This window comes from Pinus tabuliformis, chromosome 8 (assembly GCF_031772625.1).
Source record: "Pinus tabuliformis cultivar Carrire ecotype Pingquan chromosome 8, CPIR1, whole genome shotgun sequence".
Taxonomy (NCBI): Eukaryota; Viridiplantae; Streptophyta; class Pinopsida; order Pinales; family Pinaceae; genus Pinus; species Pinus tabuliformis.
Genome location: NC_142294.1, coordinates 968164976 through 968181534, shown reverse-complemented (window position 1 = coordinate 968181534; position 16559 = coordinate 968164976).

Below are 16559 nucleotides of genomic sequence, written 5' to 3'. Positions count from 1 at the left end.
GGTTTGCAAGATATCGACTGCCCTAGTTTGAAGTCGGAAACTGCTGAAACTGAAGCTGCAACTGTAGAAGTAAAGATTGACCTACGTGGCATAGAAGATCTCCTCTTTGGAACTGCACTGTAGGTTCATCTAAACCTCCTCTGAAAGCCGCAACTTTTGGTGGTGGAATGAAGTCAATCCGACGAACGGTTTGCAAGATATCGTCTGCCCTAGTTTGATAATGAAGCCACTAATGCTGATGCTATTGATCTAGGGTTTGCTACTGCTGATATGAATCAGATTTATTGTACTATTTCTCTCTGCTGAATTATTGAAGATAAAAGAAGATTTGATCAAAGGGTTTCCCCACACATTGTGGGGTTTGTCCCTGGCTAGCCACCACATCTTGTGTCTCTTGTCTTGGCTTGTTTTCTATCGATCGTTTAATGTTCTATCTGCACTTTACTTTATGTACGTATGATTGCTAATCTTTGGAATATAATAAGGAAAAGAAGTAAACTGTTATAAGCATAGAACATACCATAACTTAACAGGACTCCCTTCCCCTTTGTAGAAGTTCTTCTTCGCCATCAATGCAAGTTGGGCACTCTAGGGCTTCAGAGTCGATCTCCTCTCTTCTTCCTGCATCAGTATACCTGTCAGCTCTTCAAAATGCGGGATCTCCTCTTTGGCATTTATCCCAGTGATGAACATTTGATAATCATCAATGACACCATTCATTGTAATGGTGACAAGATCTGTATCATCCATTGTATGACCAATGTCTGATAATTTGGTTTTCAAATCCTTGATCCTTGCTATGAATGAAGCAATTGTTTCATTCACCTCCATCTTCATGGATAGGATCTTACTCTTGAGAAACAGAAGACGATTTGAATTCCTTATCTCGTACAATTCTTTTAGAATTCCCCAGATCTCATTAGTTGACTTACCTTCTCTAATGTGCGGTATAATGCAATCTTTCACTGACATCTTTAACATTGTCCTTGCTTTACTTTCTCGTTTCTCCCAATCTGGGATCGATGCCGATCCAGTCGCAGGTTTCAGCTCATCCCCATTCACAATTGTCCATGTACTCTGCGCTTCTAGCAGAGTTTGCATCTTAAACTTCCAATTTGCATAATTGGAACCATCAAGCTTGTTATGCTTGTTCATGCATACTTCAAAAATATTGTTGCTCATATTGGCGATTTAGAGAAAAAAATTCGACAGGTAAAAGATGTTAAATTTAACCCAGATCTATGACAGAGACAGATCACTAATCTTCAATGTTGTTTGATCTCGCAGCACATGCGCAAATCACCGTGGCTTCCTTCTCAGCCTCCAGACAACCTTCTGTTGTCAACTACAACCTTGTTATTGGCTTCTCCATGCAGCTTCTTTGACAGTGACAGCCTTGTTCTTGGCTTCCCTTCGCAACCACAACCTTGTTATTGGCTTCCACGATCGTCGCAGAAGTTCCTATTGTTTCTGCGACGTCGTCACAGCTGTACACGTCTTTGCTGCGACGAAAAAGTTAGAAAATATGTGTGAAGGAGCTACAATGCACTTGTCACAGAGGTACACTCAAAACCAACAATGATTTCAGAATCGTCGTAGTTATCCACCTTACAACTGCGATGATCTTGGTTCAAAGAACCACCCACTAGCCAACGTACATGTTCCTCAGCCCTGATGCTCGGATACCATGATAAAAATGGTAATGTTTGTATTAATAAAAATAAAACCCATTGGTCAGCGCTATGAACGAGAGTTTGAAGCAGGAGAGTCTGGCTCTGCAGAATGCTCTACATTGTTCATGCACATTACACATTAAATAGAAAACATGGTTTTAGGGAAGTTAGAACAACATCCTAAGAAATAGAAACTAATTCCTATCCTGAGGTTACGTGAACCACTCCTACCTATTCTAGGATATTCTCCATTATCTTCAACACATAATCACAAAGATTGCTTGAAATTCATGTTTTTCGCCATTATGCTATGACAATTATGCCTTTCATGACAAAATGTTTCTATTTGTGCAACAACTTGTCTGTAAAGTCTACATAATTTGATCTTATCGTTGATATTATTAGCACGAGTTCCAGTATAAGAAATCACGAGCTCCCTGAGATTGTCAATAGTGTCATCCTCGTTGCATTGAATCCTGAAAGATTTCTGTGCAATTCCAGAAAACAAAAAAATCCTCATTGCATTATATCTTGAGATATTTTTGTGCGATGCCAGACAACAAAAATACCCTCCACTGATCGTGACGCTATGTCAAAAGGCACATTTATATCGGTATACATAATAACATGAATTTCTTGTTGTGTGAGGAAGTCAGATTAATATACAAAAAAAATATGTTGGATCAATTAGAAGCACCTATAAAATAAGAGTTGCAGTAGCATTAGTCCCTACCATGAAATGCTAAAAGGGAAATTGTGGGATAAAAAACATTCCTATATTTCTAAAAGATATAGCAAGCATAAAAATCATTCCTATATTTCTAAAAGATGTAGCAAGCACAATCACAGATAGGATGGTGTCAGATTATACTTAGGACATGCTTCTTTTGTTTTTATATTTCATAAACATTTATTTATGCATAAGGGATGGCAGAAATCTTCCAACGTCCCACCACGCCTTATTTACAAATAACCAAAAACTTTGTAACTAGAAAACAAAAAAGTTTGCTTAAGGCCGGTTGGATGTCGTGCTATAAAATTTTAACAATATTAAAAGATATATGGGATGCCTTATTTACAAATAACCAAAAACTTTGTAACCAAAAAACAAAAAAATTTGCTTAGGGCAGGTTGGATGTTGTGCTATACAATTTTAACAATATTAAAAGATGAAAAAAGATATATTAAAGTGATTTTCCAAAACATATACTTAATAGTGATGGTTGAAAACATCTTCAATGTAATATACTTAATGGTAATTGGATTTTAGTCTAGGGTTGCTTGCCAACCACCTCCTCTACCTTTTATTTCAATCACACTACTAGTTCCATCTAATCACTTTCTTTACTTATTCCAAGTTACACGATGTTGGAAATATATGTTTTCTTATTTTGTTACACTAGGTTGGAAATTTATTGATCCAAGCTACACGATATTGGAAATGTATGTTGGAAATGTTTTCTTATTTTGTTACACTATCTTGGAAATTTATTGATCCAAGCTAGAGGGTGTTGGAAATTTATCTTGGAAATCTTTTCTTATTTTGTTACACTATGTTGGAAATGTTAACCAGAAGTTCTCCCATGAATAGAATCCATATTTTCAGGTACGATAGCAATCTATAGAGCTAAAAATTGTTTTAATATAACTTGGTTATTGAAAAAAATGTATAATTTAATAAAATAAATTGTATTCATAAAAAGTCAAAGTAACAAGTATAAAAATAATATAATTTTTTTTTTTTTATAAATCTCATAATAATTAGACTCCTAGTCAATGGTAAGAAAAACTTTCCATCGTATTAAGAAGAATGCATCGCATTGTTGCTAAACTACAAAGATATAGAGAGCCTAAGCTTATCTAATAGAGCTATAAAATTATTATATGCTAAAAAGTGATGCAGGAGCATCCTGCTCAAATGTCGTTACTTATTTGGTTGATTTAGGGGGTGATGTTTTTCTTAATTATTTTACAAATTATGTATATTTTAAGAGAAAAATCTGAGTGTGTGGTTTATTGTAAATATTCTCTTATAATTGAGAATATGAGAGGAGTTGGGTTGTATAGATATGTTAGGGATTATGAGCTCCTTGAATGGAAATTAGTTGAGTCAAAAGAGGGATAAGATATTTTAGGGATTTAGTTGAGTGATCTATGGAGGAAATCATGGATTTAGAATAATCCATAACTATGTAATTAATTTTATAAATGTAATCCTGCATATGAGGATAGATAGGATAGAGAGGATAGGGAAAAAGTAGGATAGAGGAAAAGATAGAGATGGGTGTGAGGAAATGTGTGAGGGCCATTTCAAATGTAGAAATCGGGCCAAGCATTTTATGTATATAGTTTGATTGATGGAAGAAAGTTTTCATTATGTTATTTCATTGATTAAATTCCTGTTGAAGTCTTGGATAAGAGATTAGCTCCTTTAATGTTCTGTGTTGAAGCAATTCTATCATTGTAAAAGACCATTGTAATAAGTCGAATCTTTAGATCTGAAAATATGCATTGAAGAAGCCTGTGATGCCGAGCTAAAGTTATCAATGCAGAAGGTATTTGCAAAGGTCATGAAATTTGACCAGCTATAACGAGATCTCTTAGTAATTGGAGCAGCGTAAAGTGTTTTAAGAATTTGGAGTGCGTATGTGTAATTTCTTTACAACATTGAAGGAGGTATCTTGTCTGTCCACGGAGATTGAGTCACATCCATGAAGGAGAACTTTGTTTTATGCAGAGTAAGAAGGTGAAATCAAGTTAGAAGTTTGACAATCAAATAAAGTGTCATATATGTATGACATGTCAATTTTCTAATTGGGTAAGGTTGGTAGATGAATCTGTGTCTGTGTGAAGTTTACAGGATTCTAGTGGAGCGAGAGAGAGTAATCGTGACCATCATGACAATGTGATCGAAGTTAAAGTAGTTGTGTATATTAAGTCATTAAATCCATTTGTTATAGTGATCTTTGGATCGGGAGGATCAAAGATTTTGATCTGATTGAGCTAGGAGAACTCTACTTCACACAATACGTAATTAGGGAAATTCGAACTAGAAAGGAATCCATGCATTTCTTTTTCAGAGACAACTCAGTGGAACTATGAAGGAAGATCTGCGTTAACATCTGAATTCGACCATTCCAGGAATGAAATCAAGATGCTAATTCTCTGTTCGAAACCAAGAGGAAGTCTATTCAGCAACAACAGTGGGGGTAGGAGCATACGGGATGCCCTGATTGTGGTTGAAGGTCCGCACTAAATCATAGCTGTCGATCTCACTAGTCAACGCTTACGTCACAATCAACTACGGGATTAGGCCTATAATTAACTGGTGTTCTAGTTCAAGACCCGTAGGCCGTAGATTTGATGACCGCGTGTTATCTAACGGATATTGGCCATAAAGTGATCTAGCATTAATTGTGATTGTTGTTCAATTGCGATTGTTGTTCAATTGCGATTGTTGTTCAATTGTGGTTGTTGTTCAATTCCTGATTGGTGTTGAATTGCGATTTGAGGTCTGGTCTTGTGTGTATTCAGGTGGGATCGGCGTTCATTGGCGGATTATATGTTAAAGTGTTGTTTGGTGATTGGTCAGGTTTGTGTTAAAACCCACCAATGTAAACGCTTCCGATTTGTATAGGTGGGCCATAACCCACAGGTTCACGGTAACGTGATTATGAAAAGTAGGGAAATTGTCTTTAGGCAATTTTTCCTGCGTCAAAAAGTTAAGGAAATATTTTAATATTGATTGGGTTAAACTTCCATTTATAAATAAGGGAATATAATTTCTTTTATAAGTGTTGCATATTGATGAAATAAATGATAACCAATAATAATAAAAAAATGCTATAAGTGCATGATAATAATATTAACAAAAAAATTAGTTGGTGAAGTGTCATTGAGGCTCTCCCATGCAGCATGGAAAATATGAGTCAATTATACCTACATGTATTACAAGTGCCTCACAAGTGCCTCTTAAATAATCATCTTGTCTCCAAGCAACCCACGTTTTATCCATATGACCTCACTTGTAAAAAATTCTTATTCTTCAGTGTTGGTTCCTTATGTTGCTTGGTATCACAAATTATCAAATATCAAAGCTTGTTTCCTACGTTGCTTTTTAGCACAGGCCAGTCGAGATGAGTATATTTATGATTTTTAGATTGTTTCAAAGTTTAAAGAACAAGGAAAAAAAACTATGTAAAATCCAATCGATATTTTTTGGAATTGTTCCAGGTTAATATTTGCTACAAGTTTTATGTTATGTTGCTGCTATGTGCAGGCACTCAGCTTCGGTTTATTATGGAAGGTAGTAGAATTTGCTAAATTTGACGTTTGAAGTGTTCCAGTTTCCAGCAAACCTTAGTACCCTACTGTTGAAAGAGGGCTTCTCATAAATCTTGAGTACCCCACTGTTCTAGGAGGGCTTCTCGTAAATCTTGAGATCAATGTTCGTGAACAGTAAACAATAGGATTATTTGGAACTTTTGGTACATTTTTGGATTTGAATATCAAATTTCATGGTGCCTCAGATTGCTCATAGCCATATTCATAAAATAAAAATATTAAGTCATAAAAAAAATAAAACACACCATCCTTTTTTTGGTATTAGATGATACAATGTTACAACTGAATAGACATAGTCAATTTCATAAAACAATCAATCTTGCATTAATCCAAGTGTTGGGATGCCAATAAGGGTGACAAATATGCATACTTTTATTGTTTTTGAGGGGATAATGGTGAAGCATGGTCTTTTCCTATTTTGCTACCCTGTCCAGCACTTGTCCTCTCTACCCTTCCTAACAGGCCTTTAAGACGACACAACCCTCCCCCGACAAGCATTCATCTCTTCTGGTTTGCCGCAATAGTTTGGATTTCTGTTCGATGATGTAGTGTTACCTTGAATAAAGGTACCAAATATTTTTTCTGTACTGAAAATTTATATAAAATTAACTCAACTCACTCTACTAGCTTCTTTTAAATGAAAAGTATTAGAACTAACTCCACCCTAAACATTTTTTCCCTACTTGTGAGGTTTACATATTTTGCAGCGATTTTTCCCCTTTACATATTTTTGTAGTCTCTAGTGATTTTTTTCCATTTACATATTTTTGCAGTCTCTAGCATGACCACATAATCTGCATTATTCATAATTTTTTTCACTATAGAAAATGGTTAAAGTAGCAGGTTGGAAACTTAGTTACATGAGGGTGAGGTATCTACCTTAATGCAATAGGGTGGGTAGAAGCAATCTGTGACCTTTACTTCTACTATCCAAGAATAAGAAGTCTCTACTTATTTCACCATTGAAAGAACATTTCTAGCACTGCACGCCTACTATTTGTAAGCACATTTCTAGCAGTTAACCTGCCACAAATTTCGTTCCGCTCTTGGGGTTTTACCATCCTCCTTTGCAATCTGAAGGAAGGAAGGACTCATGAACTGGCATGGACATAGATAAATATCCAAACATTGTCATGTGGTGAAGCGGCAGAGCACCCCGTGGCAACAAAGAAAGGTGTGGTAGCGTGTGGTAATCAAAGAATTAAAGTAATAGAGAACTGACAACATGTCATCACATCACAGCAGGGCAACAAAAGAGTTTTTTCAAAGCGTATTATAAAATATATGATATCTTACATTTAATATTAGAAGACTAATGCTAGAATTACTTCTAGCATTAGTTTGATCATAAGAAATGTTAGTCTGAAACATTGGTTAAAACACACAAATTTTGTGAAGAAACATGCAACTGTGCAAGAAGACTTCAATTTTCATTCTCAAATAATCTTTCAAATAAATAGTATTTAAATTTTAAATTTAACTATTATTTGTTTAAAATTTGGTTTAAAAGGTGGTTATGGCTAAATTAATAAACGATAAATGATGGTCAATGATCCAAGCGATCACTATAGTCCTTGTAGCTAAGTGTTGAGATTTTCTGTTTGTAATGAAATAGGAAAAAATCTCAGCTGGTGACAACAATAGGAATTCAGGTCCTAAATTAACTCCAGGTTGTTGGGAGGGAGTTAATGCCTCCTATATTTGATGTGAGGGAATTAATGAGGCTGTTAGATTCTCTAGGCTATATAACAGGCAACCATTCGGATGTTTGCTAAGAGAGTGTGAGGATTTCATGATGTAATCTCCTAATTTGATTAATAAATTCCTGATGCCTATGTTTGGTGGACGTAGCCCAGATTGGTTGGGTGAACCACGTTAAAAACTTTGTTTATGTGCTTGATTTATTTTGCTATGTGTTTTATTGACTTGCTGTGCCTCTGAATTCCAACAATTGGTATCAGAGCTATGTTGGAGCGCAGCTGAGCGCTGGTCGTGCTGTCAATTGCTGCAAGGCGTGGAGGTATTCCGCTCGTGCGTGGAGGTTTATTGCCTGGTGCGTTGAGAATCTTTGGCTGGTTGCAGGAGCACAACACTGTAATACCTGCGCTGAGAATTTCCGTGAGCCGTTGCCGGTTTTGGAATCTGATATTGCTGATTGCTGTGCGTTTTTGATTGAGGTGCGGTTCTGTACATGCGTGGAGCTGTTGGCCCGTGGAGAAAGCAACAATACCTGTGCGCGTGGAGGTATGAATGAGAAAAGCAACAATAGTCATTTGAATACATTGCAGAATAGATTGCGTTTTAAAAAAAAAAAAAACGATTCACACGTTATAGCTGGATTCATGTTTTTTTTTTTTTTTTTTTTGATACAAATGGCGAAAACTCAAAGTGCCCGGTTTGAAATTGAGAAATTTAATGGCAAGAATAATTTTGAGATCTGGAAGGTGAAGATGCACGATCTGTTGGTTCAACAAGGTGTGGCAAAAGCACTGTTGGGGAAAAACAAAAGACCTCCTTCCATGACGGAGGATGAATGGGATGAGATGGACGATAGAGCTCTGAGCGCAATTCGGTTATGTCTGGCGGACGATGTTCTGTTCAACATTGTGTCAGAGAAAACCGCCGCAGGCTTGTGGTTGAAGCTTGAGAAGCTCTATATGACGAAATCTTTGACAAATCGGATTCTCCTGAAACGGCAGCTTTACAGTTTGCGGATGAAAGAAGGTACCTCAATTGCTGATCACCTGAATGTTTTTAATACCTTGTTGGTGCAATTAAACAGTCTAGATGTGAAATTTGATTCAGAGGATAAGGCAATAACTCTATTATGTTCTTTGCCTGAATCCTGGGATCATTTTGTTACTTCCATTAGCTTTAGTACATCAGAAATTCTTGAGTTTGATGATGTTGTTGGAGCCTTGTTGGCTGAGGAGATGAGGAAGAGGTCAAATGCAGACACCTCTACATCAGAGGTAATGATGGCCAGAGGTCGCTCACAAGAGAGACACTCCGGGGGAAAGCATAGTGACTCTCGCTCAAAGTCCAAAGGAAAGAAGCCAAAGGTGAAGTGCTGGCATTGTGTCAAGGCTGGACATCTGAAAAAGGATTACTGGAAGCGAAAGCAGGTTGCTAAAGAAGGCTCTTCGACAGAAAAGAAGGAAGCCAACACCACAGATACAGGTTCAGTATCAGGTTCAGGTATGAGTGATGAGGTATTGTCAGTTAATATTTCAAAACATGATCAACATTGGTTGTTAGATTCCGGGGCATCTAACCACATGTGTATTCATAAAGATTGGTTTAAAACATATAGATCAATTGATGATGGTGTTGTGTACATGGGTAATGACGTGACATGTAATATTGTGGGAATTGGGAGCATACAACTGAAAATGTTTGATGGGACAACAAAAATATTAACTGATGTGAGGCATGTACCAGATTTAAGGAAAAATTTGATTTCATTAGGAGCACTTGATTCAAATGGATATAAAACTGTAATTCAAGGTGGAGTTATGAAAATCTATAAAGGTATTTTACTAGTGATGAAGGCCAAGAAAGTAGGAAATCTATTTCAGTTAGAAGGTAGAACTGGGTCAGATCATGTGTCTGTATCTGAACATGACAGTAGTTCCATTCACTTATGGCATCAAAGATTGGGGCATATGAGTGAAAGTGGGTTGAAAATTTTGGCTGACCGAAAGTTACTTCCTAATCTAAGATCTGGAAAATTGGATTTCTGTAAACATTGTCTGTTTGGTAAACAAAGTAAACAAAAGTTTAAAACAGGCAAACATACTAGTAAAGGCATACTTGATTATATCCATTCAGATGTGTGGGGTCCAGCTCCTACAGCTTCATATGGTGGTTCGTCTTATTTTGTATCATTCATTGATGACTTTTCTCGGAAAGTTTGGGTCTACATGTTGAAAAAGAAGTCTGATGTTTTTACAGTTTTCAAGCAGTTTAGAGCATTGGTAGAAAACAGCACTGGTAGAACCATAAAATGTTTAAGAACTGACAATGGTGGTGAGTTTTCCTCCAAGGAGTTTGACAGCTATTGCAAGGATGCAGGGATCGAAAGACATAAGACCACGGTTTATACGCCTCAGCAGAATGGAGTTGCTGAACGCATGAACAGGACTCTTCTAGAGAGAGCAAGGTGTATGCTGAGTAACGCCGGGTTGCCGAAGGAGTTGTGGACAGAAGCGGTGGCAACAGCTTGTTATGTGATAAACCGATCTCCATCAACGGCAATAGACTGCAACGTTCCGCAAGAGGTATGGACAGGACACCCTTGTGACTATTCTAAACTCAGAGTGTTTGGTTGTGATGCATATGCGCTAGTGCCTAAACATCAGCGAACTAAGTTAGATCCAAAGTCTAAAAGGTATATCTTTGTTGGGTATGGTGATGGAACAAAGGGATATAGATTGTGGGATCCTACTACCCGCAAAATCATCATCAACAGAGATGTAAAGTTTAATGAATCCTCTCTTGTACAGTTAGATGTAGATAGAAGATTGAAACAGGATGATGTATCTGATTTCCAGCATATTCAGTTTGACAGCATTTCTAATGATAGTCATAACGACCATAGTTCAGATTCTAGTCATGAACAGGTTTCAGAATCAGATTATGAACAGGGTTCAGTTGGAGGACATGAACAGGTCTCAGATGGCGATCATGAAGAAGTTTCTACAGATAATAGACAGCCAATTGTGGAAGCACCAGAAACATTCTTAAGGAGGTCTACAAGGATCAAACGCCGTCCGAGAAGGTATGATGATCATGTTACTTCAGTTGCTTTGATCGCTAATGATGATGAACCTTTGTGTTATCAGGAAGCTGTAGAAGGTTCAAATAGTGACAAATGGAAAGCAGCCATAATGGAAGAAATGATGGCCTTAGGTAAGAATGGTAGGTGGGATCTGGTTGAACTTCCCAAAGGCAGGAAAACTGTGGGATGCAAATGGGTCTTCAAGCTGAAACGGGGTGTGAATGATACGGAAGATAGGTACAAAGCTCGGCTGGTTGCAAAAGGGTTTTCTCAGAAAGCTGGCATAGACTTTCATGAGATATTTTCACCAGTGGTTAAAATTGTTTCAATTAGAATTGTGTTAGCATTAGTGGCTTTGTTTGATTTGGAGTTGCAGCAATTAGATGTTAAGACTGCATTTCTACATGGTGATTTAGATGAGGAAATATATATGGAACAACCGGAAGGGTTTGTTCAGCATCGCAATGAGAAATTTGTCTGCAGGCTCAAGAAGTCATTATATGGCCTGAAGCAGTCGCCTCGGCAGTGGTATAAGAAGTTTGATTCTTTCATGTTGAGTTAGAAATATGTAAGAAGTGAATATGATCATTGTGTTTACTTTAAGCAGTTAAATAATGGCATGTTCATTATCTTAGTGTTATATGTTGATGATATGCTTTTAGCAAGCAAAAGCATTGAAGAAATCAACAGGTTGAAGACTCGGATGGCAAGGACGTTTGATATGAAAGATCTAGGAGCCGCAAGACAGATTTTGGGCATGGAGATTTTCAGAGACAGGAGTAATGGTAAGCTGTGGCTATCACAACAAAAGTATGTTGAGAAAATACTTTTGAGGTTTGGTATGAATAATGTGAAGCCTGTGTCAGTCCCTTTAGCTTCCCATTTTAAGCTTTCTTCGAGTTTATGTCCTAATACAGATGAAGAAAAGGATTATATGTCTCGAATTCCTTATGCCAATGTAGTAGGATGTTTGATGTATGCGATGATGTGTATGTGACCAGATATTTCTCATGCAGTTGGGGTTGTCAGCAGGTACATGGCAAATCCGGGTAAAGAACACTGGTCAGCAGTGAAATGGGTGCTTCGGTACTTGAGAGGCACAAGTAGTTATTGTATTTCTTACAATAAGAGTAGTGAATTTGTTTGCGGATATGTTGATTCCGATTTTGCAGGTGATTTGGATAAGAGGAGATCAACTTCAGGGTACGTCTTTACTCTTGCAGGTGGAGCTATAAGCTGGATGTCAAAGCTACAGAACATTGTTGCTTTGTCTACTACTGAAGCAGAATACATTGCTGCTTCTCATGCTTGCAAAGAGGCGGTTTGGTTGAAAGGTTTGCTTGGTGAGTTTGGTAGGTTACAGGACAACATCAGGTTACTTTGTGATAGTCAAAGTGCAATACATTTGGCTAAGAATCCGGCCTATCATATAAAGTCAAAGCATATTCCAATCAAATATCATTTTGTAAGACAGGTTATCACTGAAAGGGGAGTTTCTCTTGAAAAGGTGCATACAAAGGAGAACTGTGCAGACATGTTCACGAAACCAGTTTTGTTGGAGAAGCTACGCTGGTGTTTGGCTTTTCTTGGCTTGCAGAAAAGATAAAATAATAATAACAGGGCATCAGGCGAATTGTTGTCAAGGTGGAGATTGTTGAGATTTTCTGTTTGTAATGAAACAGGAAAAAATCTCAGCTGGTGACAACAATAGGAATTCAGGTCCTAAATTAACTCCAGGTTGTTGGGAGGGAGTTAATGCCTCCTATATTTGATGTGAGGGAATTAATGAGGCTGTTAGATTCTCTAGGCTATATAACAGGAAACCATTCGGATGTTTGCTAAGAGAGTGTGAGGATTTCATGATGTAATCTCCTAATTTGATTAATAAATTCCTGATGCCTATGTTTGGTGGACGTAGCCCAGATTGGTTGGGTGAACCACGTTAAAAAATGTGTTTATGTGCTTGATTTATTTTGCTGTGTGTTTTATTGACTTGCTGTGCCTCTGAATTCCAACACTAAGGCAAAGATAATAAGCCTACTATCAGTTTCTATATTGAGCCATGCAAACTAAGCCATGATATCTTTCCATCCTACATCAAAATGAAAAGTGAAAGGGGTAGAGCTGTAGTACAAAGCATATATGTGCAAATCATTTATGTACCATTAAAGCAATCGTGGCACCAACGAGAATGGCCAATGAGTAAGTGAATACATATTAGTGCAAAGCATTTATGTACCATCGATCTCGATATCGTTACCAACTATTTATGTACCATTAAAGCAATTGTGGCACCAACGAGAATGGCCAATGAGTAAGTGAATACATATTAGTGCAAAGCATTTATGTACCATCGATCTCAATATCGATACCAACTGTGGTAGCAATGAGAATGGTTAGACAAGTAAGTGAAGGTTTTGTGCAATGAAAGGAAAAGACAATCATTTCAAAAACAATATGGAGAAATCATGGAGGATTCAAGAGATTATCTCGAAGCTGATTGAAATGAAGCGACACCTCTTCTGATTACAAGGAACATTCGCATTGGTGACCAACCAGGTCGGTGACACCAAATCTTTCCATTTTCTTAATTAAAATATTCATTAATTTTTTTGTAACAAGTAGGAGGAGAGATCACAACCGCGTGGAAGGGAAAGGTCATCATGAGCATTAGAGCTAGCGAACAGTTAAATCGAAGTCGTCCAACACGCTTGAAGATGAAGAATATGTTGTGAATATCAAATATAATCCGTTAATTAAAAAGTAAACAACCCTCCCCCCACCTGAGGTTGATATATATACATGAATAATAAATTAAGAGCAAAGTTCAAAACAAAAGGAGTATTCATTCTGCTACTTGTCTAGACGATTTCTAAGGTTCTCTAAAAGAATCGTGTTATTGACTTTATCTGTCTCAAATGCCCTTTCAACATGTCTTTGATTCTCCAACTCATTCAACTTGCTCACATCCACCTAATATTATTTTTTTCGTGCAACTTATGTTTGAAGAAGTATATCTAACTCACACAAACATATAATGTTGTCGCCTTCAATGGCAACACTGGCTCTAGCTATGTTGTTTTATATTTTGTCCGTCAAATTTATATGCAGCGGATTTTTATTTAATGATGTACAATATAGATCTATTTTAACAACGGATCTAACATGAATCAAGAGGGATCAAATTTATTTAGGTACAAACTTATTTTAGAATGCAAAATATAATGTGTATTTTTTTATTTTTCACCAAGGGCATCTCTATATCAGCGTCTTGAATTTTTAGTTTTTTTTTTTATAAATGGATGGTAGAAATGGTGTTTGAACAAATATCCAATAGAGGAGTTTTGAGGTCTAAAATGAGCTTCCTAAGAAAAATGTACAATCAAATAAACTTTATAAAAACCAATAGGATTCAAGATGATGATGTCAACCATGGGGGACGATTCACCATTTTTGGAGTAAAATAGTAAAAACCATAAAAAAAATAAAATAATAAAACTATTTTTTCATCTCATATTTTAAACTTATCTCCCTAAGGTTTTACTAAAATTTCGAGAGGGAGTACTCTTTGGATGCAAAAATTTAATTCCTCGGCCAAGAAGTACCCAAATGTGCATATTTTCAATGAGCCATACTACACGGAAAATGATAAATAGGTCCATTGAAAGTATGCAACATGGGTACACCTTGGATGAGAAATAAAATCTTGCATACAACGAGTGTTTCCGCTCGAAATTTCATTAAACCCATAAGGAGATCAGTTGAAAATTTAGTTTTTTGTTTTTTCCCTCTACATTTTGCTAAATCAATCTAATTTTATTTTATTATTTCCACTATTATTTTATAATTTCCATAGGAGACTCATTTTAGACCTCAAAATCCCCCAAAACTTCCTCTAAATCTAGAGCATGAAGCTATGATATAATAAAAATATAAGAAGTAAAGAGTTTCCATTCTCATACATTGTGGCGATCATGTAAGACGTTTCGATTATCAAAATGGAATCAGTTAAAGTTTGTTCAGAGTATTTGTTGTAACGACATATTTTTCTTTTCATATTTGAACTGGCGAGTTTGAAGAGCTTTTTATCACTTGCTGTATTTTTCATGCTAGGAGATGGGGATGAGTTAGGAGATTTCGACTGGGAGGTATATGGTCTTTGATCATTTGGGATTGTTCCAGTAACAATAAGAAGAAGAGGAAGCTCTTGCCTGCATGGTTCCGAAGCTTTGTCCCACCGGACATGCAGGACAAAGGCCTGGCTTTACTATCAAAGGGAAGTCCAAGACAAAAATACCGAAAGTTCTCCACTTTGATGAAGCGTAAATTATTCCGGAAATTGGGTCGTTGGATACTCACAAATTCTATCTAACCCCTTCGTTTAAGCGCGTGAGGCATTCATCCTTTGAGGCATGGTAGATCGCAGTGTATTTTTCTTAAAAATAAATGGGTACTACTATATAGGTAAAGGCCTGCCTTAGCAGTTCAATCCATAGATTATTTCTGTCGGATAGCATAAAAGTGAATCTGGTTTTTCCTCACGGTAAGTTGTGTGGAGGGTCGGTAAGTCGTGCAGGAAAATAATTGGGATTTGTTATTGTTCTGCCAAAGTCTCTGAGCTTATAGAACCATACGTTGGTTCCAGTCTGAAGCACGTATTTCGCATCCCTTTAGTATCAGTATCACTGAATCTACCCAAAACCCTAATTCTCAATTCTTGATATGCCTGCCTTTTACTGAATTTCAAACATAGATTCAAAGGGCACAATATTATGTACTAAACTTACAAGGAAACGTGTAGCAGCTGCTCTTCTCGGGCAAGATTCATGGCGCTTTGCACTTTTTTGTTAGTAAATAAGGTCCTAACTTTTAAATACTTTATTTTAATGCTAAAATAATAATACTAATATTTTAGTATTTTAAATATTAAATAATGCATTAATATATTAATTTAATCATTAATTTAGTTTATTGATACGATATTTACTTAATATACAATTAGTACATAAATATTTAGTATTTAATATATTACTAATATTTAATTATGATATTAATATTCTATTAAAAAATGTAGAAAACATTATTAAAACATATAAATAACTCTAATAAAAGTCTAATGTAATATCAATGGTACATTAATAATACATTATTCCACACATTTATAATGTCTTACCTATAAATTAATCTATTTATTAAAATATGTTAATTATGGTTGATTATTGTTGACATAGTTAACTATAGTCAACATGGTTATGGTTGACTATTGGTGACATGAACAATTATAATCAATATTGGCATATTAGTCAATAATAGTCAACATGACTAACATGTTGAACTATAGTTACCATGGACACCATGGCCCAACATCAAATTATGTCAAATATTGTCTCAATATGAAAATCAACCATGGTCAACCATCGTTAACCATGGTCCAACATCACATTATGACAAAGATTATCTCAATATGAAAATCAATCATGATCAAAGATGGTCATTCATGCTCCAACATTGCATTATGAAAAAGAATGTCTCAATATGAAAATCGACCATGGTCAACAATGTTCATTTTATGGTTTATAGTATTTATCTTAGGGTTTATATACCTAAGGTTTATAATATTAATTTGTTGGATTTAATATTATTCCCCTGGATTTATAATCCCTTGACTTTTTAGTATTAATCTCTTGAGTTTATTATTTCCTTGGGTTTATAATAGCAATTTGCTGGGTTTATTAATCTAGCGGTTCATATTCCTAGGGTGT